We start from the raw sequence: 8,951 nt of genomic DNA, 5'->3' as shown, positions 1-8,951 counted from the left end.
AGCTGTTCACAGCTGCAAACGACCTGGAAATGATCAAAATGTAGTGAACACAAAGAGAGGAACTTGTGCTCCCAGGCAGGCCTCCTGTACGCAGGGCTGGTTGGGGCGCTGGCGTGCCCGTGCAAGCAGTGCTGGGCTCCACAGTTTCCCTCAAGGGCACAGAAGTAGGAATCTGCTCTGACCGCTCCGCTTAAGGCAGCACCCCCTGATGGAGAAGGGGGAAGCCCCTCATGACTTCCAGATGTCCTGGTGATTCTTGGGCATAGCCACAATTCTCAGCTTCTCCATGACAGGGACCAGCCCATCAGCTGCGGGACTCACAGTTCCTTCAGGGGACAGCCCCATACTGCAGGTCCCACAGCTCCTCCGGGGACAGCCTCTCATGAGTTCTGGGTGCCCTGTTGATTCTTGTGCACAGCCATGGATCTCAGGTTTTTCATGACCCGGGGAATGATGAGGGGGCCAGCCCAGCAGCTGTGGGTCCCACAGGTCCTCCGGGGACAGTACCTTGGTGGGCCTGTGGCCCAGCAGGTACCTGTTCAGGTGGCTCTTATCAGGCCACACGGCCTCAATCCCATTGGCCCAGTTGACCCCCATTGCCTGGTGACAGGCCGAGGTCAGTCAGGGAAACTCCACCACCAATTCCCCAAAAAAGGCCCCCATGTAGTAAAAGTTGCCCTGGTCCCTGGGGATGTGGTTCTGGGACTATGGCCAGTGCTCGTAGCTAAAATTTTCAGGGGCTGCCCAGTAGAAACCAGGGTGTGGGGTGCCAAAGAGGGGGGACAGGATCTCCATGCCCACATGGTCCCAGAACTTCATTCCCGCATCCACGTCCACGCACACCAGGTCTTCCACGTCACAGAGGAAGCGCAGCTCCTGGAAGCGGCTGATCACTATGTGCCACATGGACATATCCTGCCAGTGCAGTTCGCCGCGGACCTCGACGACCACCCCCCTCCGGCCCTCCCAGAGTGGCACACGGGGCATAGCAACCAGGTGGTCCGTGAAGACGTAGTAAGTGACCCTGTGTCTACCATGAGGATCACCACCCTCCGGCCTACCTGGAGGGGCACACGTGGCCCGGCAGCTGGTTGATTCATGAAAACCTAGTAGGTGACCCCGTGCCCCACCATGTAGTGCTTCTCTGCTGTCTGCAGGAACAGCTCCAGGAAGACCATGCATCCACAGGGGCAGTGGACAGGGCAAGAAGAGGGTCACTGCCAGAGGCTGGCAGCAGGACACCAGAGTTGGGGGCCATGGACGTGTGCACCTTCGTCAAGGGTTCAGGCCCTGGGCTGCTTTAAGCAACAGCCACCTCCTGACCTTCCTGAGGGAATCTGCCAGCAGGACCTCCATAATGTCTCTTCCCAGCGATGGGGCCATCAGCAGCCTGTCTTCCAAAGGGGAGCCTGAGGCTTCGTAGGCTGGAAACCCATGCCGCCCCACAGTCATCATGCTGGAGCCAGGAACACTCCCCCTGTGCTGAGCTCCTGGGCAAACCCTGCAGGTGCCCTCCACTGGCCGCCCCCACTGCAGATCCCTTCCTCACATTCCAGGAGGGAAGCAACTTTGGGCACAGCCCTCATTTCTATGTATTACAGAGCGGCTAGAATCAGCAGGGCCGGCCACCTGTGCCACTTTGCTTTGAATAGGCTTCCGCTGGCCCCCCCAGACCTGTCTCCACTTCCTGTAGGGTCCTCCCTGGAAGGCTACTGGGCATCCTGCTGACAAGGTCCTCAGTAAGCCACTGGTATTCCTAGGAGAGGTCACACTCAAACTCTGCCACATCAGGAATCAGGTCCAGCGCGTGTACAGGGAAGTCAAAAGACGACATCAGGAAGAAGAGGGGGCTTGCTTAGGCCCCATGCTTGAATCCAAGGGTGTGAGCTTCCAGGTCCAGTTCTACATCTCCTTGTCCCCAAAGGGTTCAAAGATTATCCATCCACGTCCCATGGCTGGTCCCCTTTTAAGGGTACTACCTGCTCCCCCCTGTGAGGACAGCAACTCCCCCATTATAGGCAAGTGTTTTGAGCCCCTCTGAGACTGATGTTTTTGCATAGGCACTAAGGCTACTTCTCTGTGCCTGCCCCATACCCGGCAGGTTAGTAAATCGCTCACACAGGGAAGGCGGGCACTACATTTAAATAGGTGATAAGCACACTCAACCAGCAGACATGGGTCAGGTCACAAGAGGGCGAGTCCAGACCCAGCCAATGGGGGAAGAAGTCAGATATGAAGCAGGGGGATAGAAGAGTGATCCTGGCAGAGGGCACAGCAAAAGCAAAGGCTTGTAGTCAGGCCCAGGACACATGTGGGACAACCACACACTTGGGTGGCCCACAGAAGGGTGGCTGTGGTGGAAGAGGTGAGGCTGGAGAGGACGGGTAGGAGGGGAGCATACCTCAGAATGGCCCAAAGGTTATGGTCCGAAAATATCACTCTAGTTACCAGAGGAGAATGGGTTCTGTGCAGCAGAGGACAGGGAGACCCTAACCCTAACCCTAATCCCTAACTCCTAACCCTAGCCCTAACCACTATTACCAACCCCACAAAATCAGCAAAATGCATTCCTGTACCTTTCTTAATATAGCTGTAAGAAGCTAGATCAAAAGAATTGCAAAACCAAAAGCTCATAAATAGACTGTGGACCCTAGGCCAGTGGCTCTGCACAAACTCCTCAGAGGTCATTCAATAGAGTGAAACAAGCAATGTTATACAGCACAATGAATTTTTAAAGAAAAACATGTGATCATATTAATTGATGCAGAAAATGTTCTAACCAAAGTCCAATGTCTGTTGCTGATATACTCATGAAAGCAGGAATAAGGAGTAATTTTCGCATTAAATCTCTAGCAAACAGCATGCTTAAGTCTGAAGATGGACAGCTCTACTCTGAAATCAGGAACAAGGACAGCATGCTGGTTTTCACCTGTTGCTCAATATTGTACTGAAAGTTCTACCCAGAAGGATAAGCCAAGAAAGAAGGCAACCACATGTGAAAGGAAACACTAGAACTCTGTCTATTCAGAGACCAGGGGTGACATCATCTTATATAGACCTTCCTAAAGAATCAACAGAAAATGATTACAGCCAGTTACCTAATTCAGCACAGTTACAGGACAAAATATCAATACACAAAAATCTCTCTTACTTGTATACACTAGCAATGAATCATCCAAAAGGGAATTTAAGAAAACAATTCCATTTTAGGGAACATCAACATTAACCAAATATTTAGGTATAGATGTAATCAAGGAGCACATCTTGTACACTGAAAGTTACAAAACATTGCTGAAAGAAAGTAAGGGAAACCTATATAATTCTGAAGACACCCCATGGTGATGAAAAGACATGCTATTGATAAGATGGCAGTAGAACACAAGGCAATGTGGAAATTCAATGTGTTCCCAAGAAAATTCACAAAAGCCTTTGGGAAGAAACGCACAAGCTAATCCTAACAGTCATATGGAATTTCAAGGGACCACAAGAGAGCCAGAACAATCTTGAAAAAGAAAATCAAAGGTGAAAGGTCATGCTTCCAAATTTCAAATCTAATACAAAGCAACAGTCAAGAAAATGTTGTGATACTGTCGTGAAGGTATGCATTCACTCTGAAGCAAATAATACATTATATGTTAATTAATTGAATTTAAATTTAAAAATTTTTAAATAAATATATAAAATAACAATTTTATTGTTATGCATACCCTTTTCAAAAGGTATGCATACAGATCACTGTGATTTAACTGAGACCAGAAATAAACCCCTTCTTCTATGGTCCACTGATTTTTGACAAGGGTGGACAACATTACATTGGGGGACAATTGGTTATCCATGTGCAGAGGAAAGAAACTGGACCATTACCTCATTCCACATAGAAACGTTAGCTCAAAATAAGTAAAGGTTTAAATATAAGAGGTAAAAGTATAAACTCTAGAAGATATAAATGGGGATAAATCTTCATAACCTTGGATTTAGCAATGCTTTTAGCTCTGACAGCAAAGCATAAGAAATGAAAGAAAAAATAATATCCTCAAAATTAAAAATCTTTTCAGCATGCCTGGGTGGCTCAGTCAGTTAAGCATCTAACTCAATTTTGGCTCAGATCATTATCTCAGGGTCATGCTATCAAGCCCCATATTAGGCTCCACGCTGAGTATAGGGCCTGCTTGAGAGACTCTCTCCCTCTCTATCTGCCCCCGACCGCTCACACACTCTCCCTCCCTCGCTCTTAAAAAAATGTAAAAAAAAAATTACAAATCTTTGTACATCAGGAGTGACTATCCTGAAAGTGAAGACAGCCCCCAGAAGGAAATATTTGTACATTATGTATCTAGTAAGAGTCTGTTGTCCAGAATATGTAAAGAGCTTTTACAACTCTTCAACAAAAAGACCACCTAATTTTAAAATAGACAAAGGACTTGGATAGACCCTTCTCCGGAGAAATCACGGGGAGTTGGGTGTTTAATGCACACAGAGTCTCCCTCAGGGAGAATGAACATGTTCTGGAGAATGAGGTACAACCGTGGGAACTCAGCTAAGCCCAGAGCATTGTGTAGAGGGGAAACACGAGCAGGGGAGTCGGAGAGGGAGAAGCAGGCTTCCCACCGAGCATGGAGCCCGACGCGGGGCTCAATCTCAGAACCCTGGGATCATGATCTGAGCTGAAGGCAGACGCTCAGGGACTGAGCCACCCAGCTGTGCCATGTTACTCTTGTTTTATTTTGAGTTATGCTTGAGGTTTGAGCAACTTGGGCCTGAATTCTGTGGGTCCCCTGATAGGTGGATTTTTTTCCCTGGTGAATACAGTATGGTACTATGAATGCATTTTCTCTTCCTTGTGATTTTCTTAATAACCTTTCCTTTTCTCTAGTTTACTTTATTGTAAGAACTTAGTATGTAATATATGCAAAATACAAAATATGTGCTAATCAACTGTTTATGTTGTTGGTAGGGTTTCTGGTCCTCAGTAGGCTATCAGTAGCTATGTTTTTTGGGGGGTCTAAAGTTATATGCAGATCTGTGGCTTCATGTGGGGTCAGCATCACTGACCCCCACAGTGTTCGAAGGTCAGCTGTATTTCAGAGCTGGGGGTAGACAATAATTTTTAGGGGTCTTGGGCCTTTAAAGATCTTAGTTCAAAACTCAGATTAGCTGGGATACTGGGCAATGCAGTGGGGTGGGGTTGGGGGGTGCTTTTTAGATACTCCAGCCTGAGAGCAGCTGATGTACCAGTGGGTCGTTACCTGACTGCATGTGGGAACCACCTGGGTGGAAGCACAAATGGGAGGACAGGCAGGTGCCCAGCATTTTCAAGCTCCTCTACTGACCACAGCATGTGGCCAGGGTGGCCATGTCCAATTTGGGTGCCCTAAATTGGCCCAGCCGTGCAGGTTCCCGGGCTGATCACCTTGAAGAACTGCAGGAAATGAGAATTAGCCTTCCCACCTCCCCACTCTCCTCCCTTGCTGAAATTGGAGCTCTCCATCTTAACTCTTGGACCTTGTTATATCATCACTGTGAGTGTCAGGGGACAGGAGGGGGCTCCTGGCACACAGGACAGAGTGCGGGCTTAGTAGCTCAACAGATGTGAGTTCGAATCCTGACTCTGCCCTGTATCAAATCTGCCATCTGGGAAAGGCTCCGGACTGCAGTTGCCCCCCTGCAAAGGGGCGCGGGGGTAATGCCGCCTACCTGCAGGATCTCCATGAGGCTCATGGAGGGGAGGCTGGGAGACGCGTGCGTCCTATCTGCCCCAGCTCTGCAACTGGGTGCACGAGGGTCTCCCTGGCTCTGCCATCTTGGCATCAGCCCTCCTGTGTGCACGCCTTCTCCTGGGCTCCCTCACACTTCCCATCCTAGGTCAGGCTCCCCCTTCTCGCCGTAGGTTAACACCTCCTCCCCAGGAACGGTGGAGGTCTGCCCTTGCTGTGCCAGGGTCTCATTGATGCCTCTCCCCTAGCCTGCCTTCCACCGTGGTTCCACCGTGACTGAGTGCAGTGCAGCCTACTTTTCCCCCTCCATTGCCTGTGAGGCCACTGTCCAACCTCCCAGGTATCCCTGGTACTCTCCATGCCGGCCCCTTCCAAACACCCAATCTGGTATTGTGGACATAGCCAGCTCCAGAAACCCAACACCATTAAGTCACGCCTTGCTAAGACCTGCACTGGCCCCGACTCACTGTCGGCCTGTAGGATCGGGCCTCGTCCTGTCTCTACAGCCCCCTCTCGCTTACTCCCTCACTCACATCAGATCCTCCAACGTGGGCCCTCCCACCTCAAGACTTTTGCACATACTGTTCTCTTTCCTGGAATTCTCTCTCCTAGATATATAATGAGCTCTGACTCAATTACCCCTTGTTTGGGGGGTTGAGTACCCACCCCACCAGATTCAGTCCCATGCTATGCATTCTTGTACCTCCTTATACTTTTCCAATAAATGAGCTTGACCATGTGAAACGTGGCCATTTTTTCCCACTAAATGGTAAACTGCATGAAGTGAGGGCCAGGCTGGATTTTGCTCATCATTATAACCCTTCAGTTGGTATGGCGCCTGGCACAAACGAGGAACCATTTGGACTGAGTGTATAGGCTACGCGGGCTTGTGTCTCTCGTGTACCCCTGAATAGTTTCTTTAAGGAGCAAGTGCAGAGTAACAACAGGGAAATGGTCCGGTTTACCAGATGCCTGAGTGCCCACTGGGGCACTTTTTATCACAGATAAAATACAGGACCCTGCTTAGAATCTCAGCCAGGTAACAAATGACTTTTTAGGATATGTTCCAAATATTGTACGGGACATAGTTATACAAAAATTACTTGTTTATGTGATATTCTACCGTGGCTGGGCACCCAGTACTTTTATTTGCTAAATCTGACCACCCTGTGCTGGAGTGTGCCCACTTCTCTTGATGCTTCTATGCCCTTCCTTCCTCCCTGGCACCGTACTTGCTCAGGTGCTGGCAAGAATAAGATCCCCTACCCTCAAGGAACCCGCAGTCTAGTATAAGAGACGAGATCGCAAACACAAATCTATGAAGCAATGCCAAGTCTATTTCTGAGAATTTAGAGGCTCTGGTTGGAATAGGGACAGCCTTAGAATTTAGCAGAGACCACAGATCATGGCACAGAAAATCAAGTCCAGAAATAAACCCACATTTCATAAGACTATAGATTTGAAATCACTGATGAAAGGATTATTCAGTAAGTTATGTTAGGGCAATTCATTAACTACCTGGACAAAATCAAATTAGATCCTCATTGCTTTGATCCTCACACCCGCACATTTTCTCGGTCTCCTCATTTTGTCTGATATGTTGTTTGATTCTGTGCATTAGATCGGCTGTGTCTCCTGGTCTTATACAGAAGGTGTCCTGTGGGGCTAGGCAGCACTGTCACCCTGGTCACCAGACCTTGTGTCCCCTGTCATGAGTTCTGAAGGTGTGCTGAGGGACAGGGCTTGCCCTCGGGCTAACTTTTGGCAGTGACTGGCCTCCATAGCTGGGGGCCTGCTGGTACCAGTGCGGCTGCTGGGAGGCCTGGCCGTAGGTGCCGGTTTTGCTGGGTGGGATCGCCAGATCAGATACAGGACCCCTGCTCCCAGTACAGTGAGCCGAGAGGCCCAGCCCCAGCTGTTGTGTGTGCGCTGCTGGGTCGCACTGGCTCCCATCCTCCCTCGACAGGAGTCTCCTTGCAGGACTGCTGGTCCCAGCCAAAGTGCCCACCAGGAATGGTGGGGCCTGATCCACTTTGTAGGGGCACCTGCTGGGGTTGGGGCATTGGGGAGGTGGGTCCACAGGGGAACAGCAGGGTGTGGAGTGCTAGCAAGATAGATGGAAAGCGTGATAATTGGCTCCTGCAAACACCAGGGTAACTTCAGAAGGAGGGCAGGAAAGTCCTGAGGCCCGGGCATTCTGTTCCCAGAGAAAGCCCCTACCGATCCTTGCCCTCCAGCACACACGCTATGTTAGACAATAAATCTCCAAACTCCTGCCCCCATGCTAGGTCTCGGATGGACTGTCGCCCCACACCGGTGGTGCAAGAGGGGAGCCTCCAGCTCTCCCAGAGTGATGTCCCCCTAATTTTCAAAGCTCCCCAAGATAAGCTGTGAAGATTTTCAAAGCCAGACATTATGTAGGTTCGTCTTCCTGGGGAGGTCCTCAGGTGCGGGGTACCCGATGTGGGGCTTGATCACCTCACTCCTCACGGAGGATCTCTATGTCTCTGATATCCCTTTGGATTGTGGCTATCTGTGCTTGTGTTTTGGCTCCGGAACTCGTCTGAGCCCCCGCTGCCCTGTGGATGTGGCCCTCTCCTCAAGCCTCCCGCTGCAGAAGGCCTGTCCTCCAGTCTTCAGGTCCTTGCCAGAGTGGGCGGCGTTCCGTGTGTGTCGTCGTGTCCATGGGAGAAGGTGAGCTCGGCATCTTTCCGCTCACTCGTGCTCTCCACTGTAATCTGCACACTCATATTTTTAATTAGGTAGGAAAGTAGAGAGAACAAGAAACCAGAAAGCCTTTAATGCTGTTTTTTAAATATTTCCCATGTAGTTCTCTTTACTGATGTTATTTTTTTTTAAGATTTTCTTTGAGAGAGAGAGAAGGAGAGACAGCGAGAGAGGGAACACAAGCAGGGAGGAGAGGGAGAAGCAAGCTCCCACAGAGCAGGGAGCCCAACTTGGGGCTCGATCCCAGGACCCCGGGATCATAACCTCAGCTGAAGGCAGCTGCTTCACCCACTCAGCCACCCAGGCACCCCTACCGATGTTATTTTTTAACGTGGCTGAGATTTACTGTCTAGTGTCCTTGCATTTTTAACCTTGAGGAAGCCCGTTGGCGATGCCTGGAGCACAGGTGTCCCTGTACAGGTGTGCAAACGCCCCAGGATTTTATCTAGGATTAGCACTTTCTCCTTAGTTTTGAGGGACAGTTTTCCCGCTTTTTCCTTTCCACATTTA

General features: G+C 49.8%; 1 pseudogene; it reads right to left on the bottom strand.

Annotated features, from left to right (window-relative positions):
• Window positions 1-228: 228 nt before the first annotated feature.
• LOC112817814 (histo-blood group ABO system transferase 2-like) lies at window positions 229-1,178 on the bottom strand (annotated as a pseudogene).
• Window positions 1,179-8,951: the final 7,773 nt, after the last annotated feature.

This window comes from Callorhinus ursinus, unplaced genomic scaffold (assembly GCF_003265705.2).
Source record: "Callorhinus ursinus isolate GAN/ISIS: 27379988/994484 unplaced genomic scaffold, GSC_fseal_2.0 scaffold776, whole genome shotgun sequence".
NCBI lineage: Eukaryota > Metazoa > Chordata > Mammalia > Carnivora > Otariidae > Callorhinus > Callorhinus ursinus.
This window is presented reverse-complemented; position numbering and strand designations above follow the sequence as displayed.